The following is a 13,586-nucleotide window of genomic DNA, read 5'->3' as shown; positions in this document are numbered from 1 at the left end:
GACGGCTGAGAGGAGACATTATAGCCATGTATAAATATATGAGATGAAGTCATAGGGAGGAGGGAGCAAGCTTGTTTTCTGCTGCCCTGGAGACTAGGACGCAGAACAGTGGCTTCAAACTACAAGAAAGGAGATTCCATCTGAACATTAGGCAGACCTTTCTGACTGTGAGAGCCATTCAGCAGTGGAACTCTCTGCCCCGGAGTGTGGTGGAGGCTCCTTCTTTGGAAGCTTTTAAACAGAGGTTGGATGGTCATCTGTCAGGGATGCTTTGAATGCAATTTTCCTGCTTCTTGGCGGGGGGTTGGACTGGATGGCCCATGAAGTCTCTTCCAACTCTTCCATTTTATGAGATCCCAAGAGCCATCCAGTCCAACCCCCTGACATGCAGGATAATACAATCCAAGTCCTCCCGACAATGCAGCCATTCCTACCACGTTTGGATAGTGGTGAGGTATTCTGAGACTTGTAATCCAACAGCATATGGAGGATTAAGCTTTCCCCATCTATGCTCTACATCAGCCACAATCACACTTGTGTCCTTTCACTAAATTTTGCTTTTGCCACTCTATTCCAAGTACAAGTTAGAATCATAGAATTTTTGTGTGTGTGTAAGGAGCGACTTGAGATACTGCAAGTCGTTTCTGGTGTGAGAGAATTGGCTGCCCAGGAGATGCCCAGATATTTTGATGTTTTACCATCCTGTGGGAGGCTGCTCTCATGTTCTTGCATGGGGAGCTAGAGCTTAGATGGGAACTCATCCTGCTCCTCGGATTCGAACTACCAACCTTTCAGTCGGCAGTCCAGCCAGCATAAGGGTTTAACCCAGTGCTTCTCAACCTTCCTAATGCCACAACCCCTTAATACAGTTCCTTGTGTTGTGGTAATCGCCAACAATAAAATTATTTTCATTGCTACTTCATAATTGTAATTTTGCTACTGTTATGAATCATAACGTAAATATCTGATATTCAGGATGTATTTTCATTCACTGGACCAAATTTGGCACAAATACCTAATACGCCCAAATTTGAATACTGGTGGGGTTGGGTGTGTGTGTGTGTGTGTTTAGGTGGGTTGATTTTGTCATTTCGGAGTTTTAGTTACTGGGATTTATAGTTTACCTACAATCAAAGAGCATTCTGAACTACACCAAAGATGGAATTGAACCAAACTTGGCACACAGAACACCCATGACCAACACAAAATACTGGGAGGGGTTGGTGGACATTGACCTTGAGTTTTGGAGTTGTAGTTCACTTACATCCAGAGAGAACTGTGGACTTAAACAGTGATGGATCTGGACCAAACTTGGCACAATATTCAATATGCCCAGATGTGAACACTGGTGGAGTTTGGGGAAAATAGATCTTGACATTTGGGAGTTGTAGTTGCTGGGATTTATAGTTCACCTACAATGAAAGAGCATTCTGAACTCCACTAATGATAGAATTGGGCCGAACTTTTCACACAGAACCCTGTTGACCAACAGAAAATACTGTTTTCTGATGGTCTTTGGTGGCCCCTCTGACACCCCCCTTGAGACCCCTCCTAAGAGGTCCTGACCCCCAGGTTGAGAAATGCTGGTTTAGTGTTTTGAAAATTGGACTATGATTCTGGAGTCCAGGGTTCGAATCCCTGCTCAGCCATGAAACTTACTGATTCTGGCCCATTGCCTTATGAAGAGAAAAAGATGTTTTGTCTCCTTGATTATGTCAAAATTTCTGAGGTTTGCTGTCCCTGTTCCTGCCTCCTCCCAATTTCTTATTTTAGCCAATGAGTAGGAAGTATCTGGAACAAACACATATAAACACACACACATCATTCCTCTGCAAAATCTCTGGATCCTAGCCATTCAGATTGCTTGTCTGTCTCCATCTCAAAAGAAAACCCAACTTGTTGTGCAAAGTTGGCCAGAAGCAAGAAAAATGCTTGGTGCATTGAGCCAAGTCTATCTTTGGAAGATATTGTTGGGAGAAACCAAACGCAGAAAACCAAAAGTATAGAAATCCCCAAAGTCTTTGAAAGCAAACTCTCCTTGTAAATGCCGTCTCTGGAATTTTTAAAATAAGAGGTTGAATGTCCATCTGCCAGGAGGGATTGAATGGTGTCTTTCTACATTGCAGAATATGGAATGGCTTTTGAGGTCTTTTGCAACTCCATGATTTTATGATTCTATGAAATTTGATAATCTCATTTGCATTGGATGAGGGTGGATATACACAGTCGAATTAATGCAGGTGTCCTCAAACTAAGGCCCGGGGGGGGGGGGGGGGGCGGATATGTCTCTCCAAGGTCATTTAACGGCTCTCACACAGAGTCAACCTAAGTCTGAAATGACTTGAAAGCACACAACAACAACAACAACAACAATCCCATCTCATCAGCCAAAAGCAGGCCAAGACTTCCCATTGAAATACTAATCAGTTTATATTTGTTAAAATTGTTCTCCATTTTAATTATTGTATTGTTTTAAAGTGTTTTAATTGTTTTAAATAAGATACGTGCAGCATGCATAGGAATTCATTCATGTTTTTTCTGGCCCTCCAACAGTTTAAGGGACTGTGAGCTGGCCCTCTGTTTAAAAAGTTTCAGGACCCCTGCTTTAACTGGTGTGGAATCAGAAATGTGTGTTGGAGCATGCAAGAAATCAGTTAGTGTGTGTGTGTAAAATAAGATGCATGAAGCTGATTAGTTGAGCTTCGCCCAGGGAGATGGCTGAGTCTGGGACTTTTGGATACTGTTACATTTTCCAGGCTTGAGCTATGCAAATGCTTGCAGAGAAGCAGAGAGAGAGACACAGTTTGGAATGTGCTCTTGCTTCATGAGCTGCTGGAAGGAATTTATCTACACCAGTGATTCTCAACCTGGGGGTTAGGACCCGGGGGGGGGGGGGGTCGCGCGGGGGGGTGTGTGTGTGAGAAGGGTCGCCAAAGACCATCAGAAAACACAGTATTTTCTGTTGGTCATGGGGGTTGTGTGTGGAATGTTTGGCCCAATTCTATCGTTGGTGAGGTTCAGAATGCTCTTTGATTATAGGTGAACTATAACAACTACAACTACCAAATGTCAAGGTCTATTTCCCCCAATCTCCACCAGTATTCACATTTGAGCATATTGAGTATTCATGCTAAGTATAGTACAGATCCATCATTGTTTGAGTCCACAGTGCTCTCTGGGTGTACTACAACTCCAAAACTCAAGGCCAATGCCCACCAAACCCTTACAGTCCTTTCTGTTGGTCATGGGAGTTCTGTGTGCCAAGTTTGGTTCAATTCCATCATTGGTGGAGTTAATAAAGCTCTTTATTAACTCCACCAATGAATAAAGACAAAGATCCACCCAGAGGAAAAGTGTTCTTGCCATACATCAAGGGAACCACTGACCGCATAGGGAAACTGATGAGGAAACACAACATACAAACCACTTACAGACCCACCAAGAAAATCCAACAAATGCTACGTTCAGCAAAGGACAAGAGGGATCCTCTCACCTCTGCAGGAGTCTACCGTGTACCATGCAGCTGTGGACAAGTCTACAGAGGGACCACCAAACGCAGCATTGCCCAGACACGCATCAAGGAACATGAAAGGCACTGCAAACTACTCCAACCAGAAAAATCAGTCATAGCAGAGCACCTGATGAACCAACCAGGACACAGCATATTATTTGAGAACACAGAAGTGCTGGACCACTCTCACAACCACCATGTCAGACTACACAGAGAAGCCATTGAAATCCACAAGCATGTGGACAATTTCAACAGAAAGGAGGAAACCATGAAGATGAACAAAATCTGGCTACCAGTATTAAAAAAACTCAAAAATTACAACAGCAAAACAACAGAGAGTAAACAATCAGGCACATCAATTCACTCTCAACAAGAGATTCCCCCCAGGCGCTTCCAGGCCATTGAATGCAAATCAAGTTGATCAGCTGAGACATTACCCTGGTCAGTCCACAGATATATAAACCCATTTTTCCTACTTCCAACAGACCTCACTAACTCTGAGGATGCTTGCCATAGATGCAGGCGAAACGTCAGGAGAAAAATTGCCTCCATATAGCCATATAGCCCGGAAAAACCCTAATATATCCCAGTAACTACAACTCACAAATGATAAAAACAATCTCCCTCAATCCCACCAGTATTCAAATTTGGGTGTATTGGGTATTTGTGCCAAATTTGGTTCAGTGTATGAAAATACATCCTGCATATCAGATATTTACATTAGAATTTATAACAGTAGCAAAATTACAGTTATGAAGTAGCAACGGAAATGTTATGGTTGGAGGTCACCACAACATGAGGAACTAAGGGATCGTGGCAGGCCCGTAGCCAGGATTTCGTTTCGGGGGGGGCTAAAAAATTTTCAGGGGGGGTTTCGGGGGGGGCTGAGTTTCGGGGGGGGGGGGGCTGAGTCTGAGTGAAAGAGGGTCTAGCCTAGCAAACCTTTTGTATCATTACCCCAATACCCCCATACATATGGGATATATTGAGAATGGTGATCAAATCATGATATTAATAAACATAACAGTTTAAAAATGCACCAGTAAGACCTTTTCGCGAACCACCATGAGAATTTCGGGGGGGGCTGAAGCCCCCCGAGCCCCCCCCCCCCCTGGCTACATGCCTGGATCGTGGCATTAGGAAGGTTGAGAAACACTGACCTACATGGACAAAGGAAGACCATTTTAAGTCTCTCATAAAAGGACATTATGTCAGTCGATGCAACCGATCACATGATTGTAAATATGTTGTTCTGAATGACGAAGAGTAAACTACTTGTTCTTTACTGTTCGTTTGCGTGGCATATTTTCTTTCTCTGGCAAGGCAGTGTGTGGGCCGATCAAATGATTTTCATGTCGTCACAATGTGTAGTTTTGTAAAGTCTTGAGCCTTCTCTAAAGAGTGCTGGCGGCTCAGCAAACTAGAATTCCCAGGAACCCACAGCATTGAGCCATGACAGTTAAAGTGGTGTCCAACTGCATTAATTCAACAATGAAGATACACGCTGAGTCCCCGCCAACAAGGTACTATTTTGCCAATAAAAGACTGAAATCGAGAGCTTCACTTTTGCCCCGGTGATAGCATGCAACCGATTTTCTCAAAGCTTATAGAGACGGATGACTCTTGCACAAGCACAGATTTTCTTCCGTGAGGTTAGTGGTTTGCTTGATTAACCAATAGGCTTTTAAAGCCTGCTGCAATCCGGAGTAATTGCAAAACCAATCTTGATCAGTGAGATGGTGATTGCTAGGGATTTATATTCCAGTGGGGTCTTCCCATTGTTGTTCGTACGTTTCTATTTGACTCGCACACAGCTGCCTGCATCTAAGTCCCAATCAAATCTCTAAATGAATGTGTTTACTGAACATAGCAAGAAAGCCTGGGCGCATTGAGTCATGGACCGCAAATGCTGTTGGCGGTTTTGATTTGTAGGATGGATTAACACAGAACAGGGGCTGCTGGACAACCAAGGTCTGGAAACAAAGTCTTGGAAAGATGTTTAGCTCAGAGAAGGAACAATTGAGCAGGGACATGAACTACACTATCAAATAACCAAAACAGTGCCATGTAGAAGGTGGCATTGAAATGGCAGGGAGAAGGTTTGAGGAAAAGAGACAAAAGAGAGTTCCTGAGGTCTGTAAAAGCACAGTTTATTCTCGGTTGGCACCAACCGGATATGGACCCTGCTGGTAGTCCAGGAAACAGGATGCTGAACAAAAGAATTGCCTTGGTATATATACCCTTGAAAATAATATGCATGCATCATACAAGTATCCCAATGTGCATCACAAAATTCCACTTTTACATTGACTCCAATAGCATATTTTAACTTCAACACCTTGAATCTTCCATTAAGCAGCTTTTTCTAAAGAGCTGCCATTTAGCGGACCATCCTATACCCCCATAGCACCAGAATGTCTACTGATAGCAAGGACTTCCATCCATCTTAAGATAAGTCCTTCCCAAAGAAGCCTCTTGATAGCAAGCCTTATTAATCTTACGATAAGCCCTGCTTGGTACAGGTCATGATATTTGCCAGATCCTTCTCCTGTGGCAAAGAGATAATCACTAGGCCTGGGCGGTTTCGTTTGTTAATTTCGTAATTCGTTAAAAAATTCGTTAATTTTTCAATTACAAAACGATAACGAACCAGTCTGGAGCAATTTTTTAAAAAAACGAATTTTTAAATCGTTTCGTAAATGTTTTGTATTTCGTTATTGTGTTTGTTTCGTTATCATTTTGAGGCCGTTTCGTTATTATTTCCGCATGTCTGGGGCAAGTTTTATAGTTGTTTTTGGTTTTTATAGTTGTTTTTGGTTTAATTAAGCTTCAGAAGTTCCCCCTGTCCCATTTGGAGGTTTTTTAGCGTATTTCGCAGTCGCGTCCGCCATTAACGAATTGATTCGTTATTGTTTCGGAAATCGATTCGTTATTGTTTTGTAAATTTTTACCATTTACGAAATTTCGTAAATATTGAACTTTTTAAAATTAAAATTTCGGAAATATTTTAAATATCGAAACGCAAAAACCCCCAAAAAACGAATCGATTTTAGAAACAAAATTTTCCGTTGTTACCCAGGCCTAATAATCACAGGCTGAACCCCTATAAGCCCCGGAGTTGGACACAACTAGACTTAATCTCAGGGGAAACCATTACCTTTACTATAAGATGCAGCCATAGTAATTAAAGCAGAATCAAGGTGGTATAACGATGTAGTGCAAATGAATCCTCAGTTCAGAGGGTAAGAAATGGTAGGACCTTGCTTTCGAATAGTTTTTCTGCCATTGCAAATTGCTGAAAAACCTCTCCTAAGGATCAGCAAAAAGTTTAAAGTAAAAATAAGATGCTGATGAGGACTCTGCTCCCCAACGCAGTGAAAGGCTCCCTGATGAAACACACAATAACAGAGTAATAGTAATGTAAGATAAGACTGTGATGGATGTAAGGAAGCAGCATGACTTTCTGATCCTTTCATAATGATAGCGAATTACTGGTCTTCTCTTCAGAATCCGGGGAAGCCTTTGCACCCCATTAGAGGGACTGTTAGGATAAGTGACAGATCCCTTCTGCCAAAGATCCCCTCTGCCTTTGGGCCACGCTCTTGATGCGCCAGAGCATCCATGGGAAGCCAAACTGGCAGAGGCAATGTGCAACCTCAGCAGCACCGTTTCATCCGTTTCATTTCAGAGGACGATTCTGTCATGCTGTGGGGACAACGGGACTTTGATTCTGCTCAAAATAAAAACAGGGGGCGGAGGATGGGGGTGGCAGGACAAAGATAGATCTCACTTCACCCACCGCTTGGTTCTTTGTCAGTTTCCAGTGGCCCTTTGGCTCCTTTGATTAGCATCCCAGCTGCTGCCCTTTGAGATACGCAGCCATTGGCAGCAAGAAAGCAAAGGGGGAGTTCAAGCCATGTTCATGATAAAAACTTCAGCTTTGTATATCTGACTGTCTATCTATCTACCTATCTATCTATCTATCTATCTATCTATCTATCTATCCATCCATCGATCTATCTATCTATCTATCTATCTGGAGCCCCTGGTGGTGGTGTTGTTGTTCATTCATTCAGTCGTTTCCGACTCTTCGTGACTTCATGGACCAGTCCACGCCAGAGCTCCCTGTCGGTCGTCACCACCCCCAGCTCCTTCCAGGTCAATCCAGTCGCTTCAAGGATCCCATCCATCAGTCTTGCCCTTGGTCAGCCCCTCTTACTTTTTCCTTCCATTTTACCCAGCATCGTTGTCTTCTCTAAGCTTTCCATGGCCAAAGTACTTCATCTTGGCCTCTATTATCCTTCCTCCAATGAGCACTCAGTCACCACCCCCGGTGGTGCAGTGGGTTAAACCGCTGAGCTGCTGAACTTGTTGACCAAAAGGTCGCAGGTTTGAATTCGGGGAGTGGCGTGAGCTCCTGCTGTTAGCCCCAGCTTCTGCCAACCTATCAGTTCAGAAACATGCAAATGTGAGTAGATCAATAGGTACCTGCTCTGGCAGGAAAGTATTTGTTTACTAGCCATCCCCTGCCATGCGTTGCTGTGGCCAAGTGTGTGTATATGTGTTTTGTGTGCATATATTTGTGTATATATGTGTGTTTGCGCATATATATGTATGTGGGTGTATATATGTGTATGTATATATATGTGTGTACATGCATATTGTGTATATGTGTGTGCTTGTCTTTATGCATATTGGTGTGTATATATGTGTATGTGCATGCATGTGTATATGTATACATGTGTGTATACATATGTGTGTATATGTATGTGTGTTTATATATGTATATTTGTGTGTGCTTGTGCATATATATACATGTGTGTGTGTATGACTGTGTATATGTACATGAGTGTATGTGTATATGTATATATATGGTGTATTTTTGGGTTTTTAAGTTCTTTCCGCTGGGGTTTTGTTTGTGTGTGTGTGTGTGTGTGTGTGTGTGTGTATGTATATGTGTGTATGTGTGTTTTAGGGGTGATGGACACTTGTTGGACTGTTAGGTGTATTGTGTCCAATTTTTGTGTCAATTCACCCAGTGGTTTTTACGTTATGTTAATCCCACAAATGAACATTACATTTTTGTTTATATACATTTATTTATTTGCCGTATTTATATACCGCCTTTCTCAGGCTGAAGGTGACTCAGGGCGGTTTACAGTCGGGACAATTCGATGCCCCCAGCAACATAAATTACCATTAAAACAATTAACATATAATACAAAACCATATTAAACCAGTAAAAACATAAGTCCTCAGCGTCTCATTACTAAAAACATCTTCCAACCTTCCAACTCTGAGGAAGGGGCCTAAGTCTGTCTGTCTATCTATCTATCTATCTATCTATCTATCTATCTATCTATCTATCATCTTTCTTTCTCTCCCTTCATCTATCTCTCTGTCCATCCCTTTCTCCTTCTCTCCCTCCCCATCTATCTGTCATCTTCTTGGCTGTACAAACAGCCGCAGAATGAAAGCAAGCTAAGCAGGGGAACATTAGGATATGTCCTGACTGGTTCCGATTAGGAATCGAGCTCCATGCGATGACAGTGCTGCCACTGGAACTCCCCAGCCAGTCCCAGGATCCCATTGCCAAGTGATGTCAAACCGCATTAGCTGCATCCAGGGTTCACTTCCCACTCAACCTTGACTTTGGCCAAGTCACACTCTCTCAGCTTCAGTGGAAGGCAATTAAAAAAATCTTTTGCTGACAGGACTGCTGATGGACAGGTCAGTGGTTGGAATCTGGGGAGAGTGGGTTGAGTTCCATCTGTCAGCTCCAGCTCCCTATGCGGGGACACAAGAGAAGCCTCCCAAAAGGATGGTAAAACATCAAAACATCTGGGCTTCCACTAGGCAATATCCTTGCAGACGGCTAATTCTCTCACAACAGAAGTGACTTGCAGTTTTTCAAGTTGCTCCTGGCACAGAAAAAAAGTAGAAGGCAATGACCAATTCCCTCAGAATAAGTATCCATAGGAAAATCTTAGGATAGGGTTGCCATTAGTCAGAGCCAACTTGAAAGCAGGGGACAACAATCTATTCATGACATGAAGGAATGACCTTGCAGCAAAGCAAAGGTTGCTCCTTTTCAAAACAGCCCTCCAAAAGTCAATTCCCATAAAAGGCATTTAGATGTACGGTACATATATCGAAATGGAAGCAGGCAAATGCGCATTTTGACATTGTGCTGATATTCATGTCGTTGGTGTTTTTTAAACTGCCGCTGATGCTTCTGCTGGGAACAGAAGCATCCATTCAGCTCCCAAAAAATCATTGTGGGGAAATGATGTGCCTGCCACCTCTTTGGCAGGCCTTTTGTTGTTCGCGGCTGGTGCTGTAAAATGCGTTTCCTGGAGGCAAATCCACTCTGCTTCGCTTTGAAAAGGTTTCTAGGGAACTTGCAACTTCAGCTGATGCTTGCTGGTGTTAAAGACTTAACAAAATGATATGCCAGGCTGCACTGGGAATAGATTGTGTATCTATGTACCTTTCGACTTATGGGGACCCCTTGCATTTCATAGGGTTTTCTTAGGCAAGAAAGGCACAGGGGTGGCTTGGCCAGTTTCTCCTCTGAAATACAGCGTGGGATTCAGTGGTGGCCTCCCATCCGAGTATCAACCAGGCCTGACCATGCTTAGCTTTCAAGATCAGACCAGATCTGGCGCCTTTCAGGTAGATCTTCTAACAAAAGAAAGGATATACTGTATAAAATGAGAGAAGATTATTATTATTATTATTAATAATAATAATAATAATAAGATTCACTGAGACTCTAATAATCAAGATAGTTGGGGCTTAGGGCTGGGTAACCACGAAAAAAATTGTTTCTAAACTCGATTCATTTTTAAGGGGTCCATCACGTTTCGTTTCTTTAAAGAATTCTGAAATTTTCCTTTTAAAAATTTCGAAATATACGAAATTTCGTAAATTTCAAATCGATTAGTTAATGGCGGACGCGATTGCGCAATATGCTAAAAAAACCTCCAAATATGCTAAAAATATGCTAAAAAAACCTCCAAATGGGACAGGGGGAACTTCTGAAGCTTCCCTCTCCCTCTGTTGTTGACTGTTGGTGTGATAAAACAAACAACAACTATAAAACTTGCACCAGGCATGCGAAAATAATTACGAAACAATTTCGAAACAATTTCGAAACAATTACGAAACAATTACGAAATAAGTTGAAAAATTGTTTCGAATCTATTTAAGTCCTCACACTATTCCAAAATGGCTCAATATCAGATCGTAAGCTAATTTAAATACAAATTAATAACGAATTACGAAATTAACGAACAAAACCGCCCAGCCCTATTGGGGCTTATTTGCTGGGGCTTGGTTCCAAGATGAGAGCAACCTCTGAGAAGGCCCTCTCTTGTTGTTGCTGGAAATAGCAACCATCTGTAAGCCTCCTATATTAGTTACTTGTTATGTATATAATTGTGATTGCTTACTATATTGTATGTATATATTGAGATGCAGTTTCCCCTTAACTCTATGTTGTTTGAGGTTTTGGGAGGGACTGAAGATCATGTGACCAGATCTGGGACTATGCAGACTGAGACTCCATTTTAGAAGTCAGTCAGTACTTTTTACTTACTTACTTACTTACTTAGACGATCTCTCGTTGTCCGAGTAGGATAGTCCTCCAGGATCAGTGTGCTGGCGGTGGGTCCACAGGTGACTGTGGAGCCCTATTCTTGATCTGCATCTTCTCCTACAGTGAGGGCATTGGTTTCCAGGTGGAAGGCGGTCTCAGTCGGGGTTGACTTGACACACCTTCCTCTTGGCACATTTCTCTCTTTCGCCCTCCATTCGTGCCTCTTCAAATTCTACAGCACTGCTGGTCACAGCTGACCTCCAGCTGGAGTGCTTAAGGGCCAGGGCTTTAGTCAGTACAGTATGCAGTTGGTGTCAGTATGCCGCAGCGTATAATCTTATTGAGTCAAGTATGTATTCAACTGAAGAGATTGTTAGTCTGTATGCAACAAAGAAGAGACTGAAACAGAATGCCTTAGACAACTTTCTGTTTAAACTCTCAATCAATAAGAAATGTACCTGTACGCTGAATACATGAAGTTTGTAAGTAAATCAAATACGTTACTTTTAATGAAGACTACTTATTATTGGTCTCTTGAGAGCATAATTTAAAAAACAATATATTTCATGGGAAAGTAGATATATATTTTCGGGCAACATTTTTTTGTGTCAGGAGCAACTTGAGAAACCGCAAGTTGCTTCTGATGTGAGAGAATTGGCTGTCTGCAAGGACGTTGCCCAGGGGATGCCCCGATGTTTTGATGTTTTACCATCCTTGTGGGAGACTTCTCTCATGTCCCTGCATGGGGAGCTGGAGCTGACAGAGGGAGCCCACCCGCACTGTCCCCGGATTCAAACCTATGACCTGTCAGTCTTCAGTCCCGCTAGCACAAGGATTTAACCCGCTGAGCCATCGGGTGCTTCTTTTGGACAACTGAAATAACACTTCTGGAGATCTGCTAAATATTTTGTGCATTGGCATATCTTTTTTCCCAACAGTTCAGAGAGATAACCAGGTATATCAATCTAACAACCGAGAAGCCTAATTTGCCTTGCAGGAATACTAGTGGATATTTACCACTAAGGAGAAGATTCACTCAAATGAGTAGATGATGATCACTAAAAGGTCATGTCTTTCCAAAAGTAGCAGTAATAGTTGTTGTTGTCGTCGTTGTGTGCTTTTGAGTCATTTCTGGCTTATGGCAGCCTTATCATGGGGTTCTCTTGGCAAGGTGTGTTCAGAGCAAGTTTGCCTTTGCCTCCCTCTGAGACTGAGAGAGTGGCAATTCATATTATTGTTATTATTATTAATATTATTACTTGAAACACAACAAGGTGAGTCCACAGCAGACACTCTGCAGGCTGTTGTATTGGATCACACGTTGGACACCTCCCAAGTGTCTAGGACTGTGTGATGTATCGGCGAATAATGCGTGCAGATCCCAGTAAGGTGGCCTTTTGCAGCTGGCAGATGGTAATCTTGTCAGCGCCGATTGTATTTAAGTGCAGGCCAAGGTCTTTAGGCACTGCACCCAGTGTGCCGATCACCACTGGGACCACCTTTACTGGCTTGTGCTAGAGTCTTTGCAGTTCGATCTTTAAATCCTCATATCATGTAAGCTTTTCCAGTTGTTTCTCTTTCAGCTTTTCCAGTTGTTTCTTCTTCTTCTTCTTCTTCTTCTTATTATTATTATTATTATTATTATTATTATTATTATTTACGAACACCATATAATTTAAAACCCCAAAACTTGAATTATAATTCAATGCTCAAACCACTATACTGTGCTGTCTCTAGTATCCTCACCAAACAGACTTGTCATGGCAACAGGAGCAAGAGAAACGCTATTGCAGCATATCCTTATTTCCAGATATTTTGGAGATATTGAATTGCTGCCTTTTTTGGAAAGTAACTTCCCAAGCTTTTGGGATCTTGGGATAAGAAATCCAGCAGAGTTTGGTTCTTGGAGGCAAGGAGCAGAAGCTATTGCTCCGTGAGGTTAGTCTTTGCAATATCGATGCTGGAGATTTAAAAAGAAACTGGTCCTGTTGCAGCTTGATGTAGCAACACTATGGAGGCAGGAGAGGTGTTGGCAGATCAGTAAGTAAATCAGCTCTAAATAGCCTGCCAAAAATGCAAAATGAAACTACAGTACAGGTTGCGAAGGGACATCTCCAGCGAGGAAAAGAGATTGACTTTCCGTTGCCAGCAGGTTGCCTGAAAGGCCTCATTAACTTTTACTGGGATTTGCATCCTTTGTGCAAGATCAAGAACTTGGCTGCAATGGGGAAGCAGAATGACATTCGCAATATGTGGATTGTGGTATGAGCCTCAAGAACAGGGTCTCCTGATACCCTTGCCCTGGCAGTGGTTCTCTTCCTAATGCCACAACCCCTTAATACAGTTCCATTTCCATCATTAATACATTAATACATGACCATTTTCGCTACCTTGGCAGCCACCTCTCCACCAAAGTCAACATCAAAATTGAAATACAACATCTGAGCTCTGTGAGTGCAGCATTTTTCCGAATGA

The sequence above is a fragment of the Anolis sagrei genome, chromosome 10, assembly GCF_037176765.1.
Source record: "Anolis sagrei isolate rAnoSag1 chromosome 10, rAnoSag1.mat, whole genome shotgun sequence".
NCBI lineage: Eukaryota > Metazoa > Chordata > Lepidosauria > Squamata > Dactyloidae > Anolis > Anolis sagrei.
Note: the sequence above shows the minus strand (reverse complement) of the source record.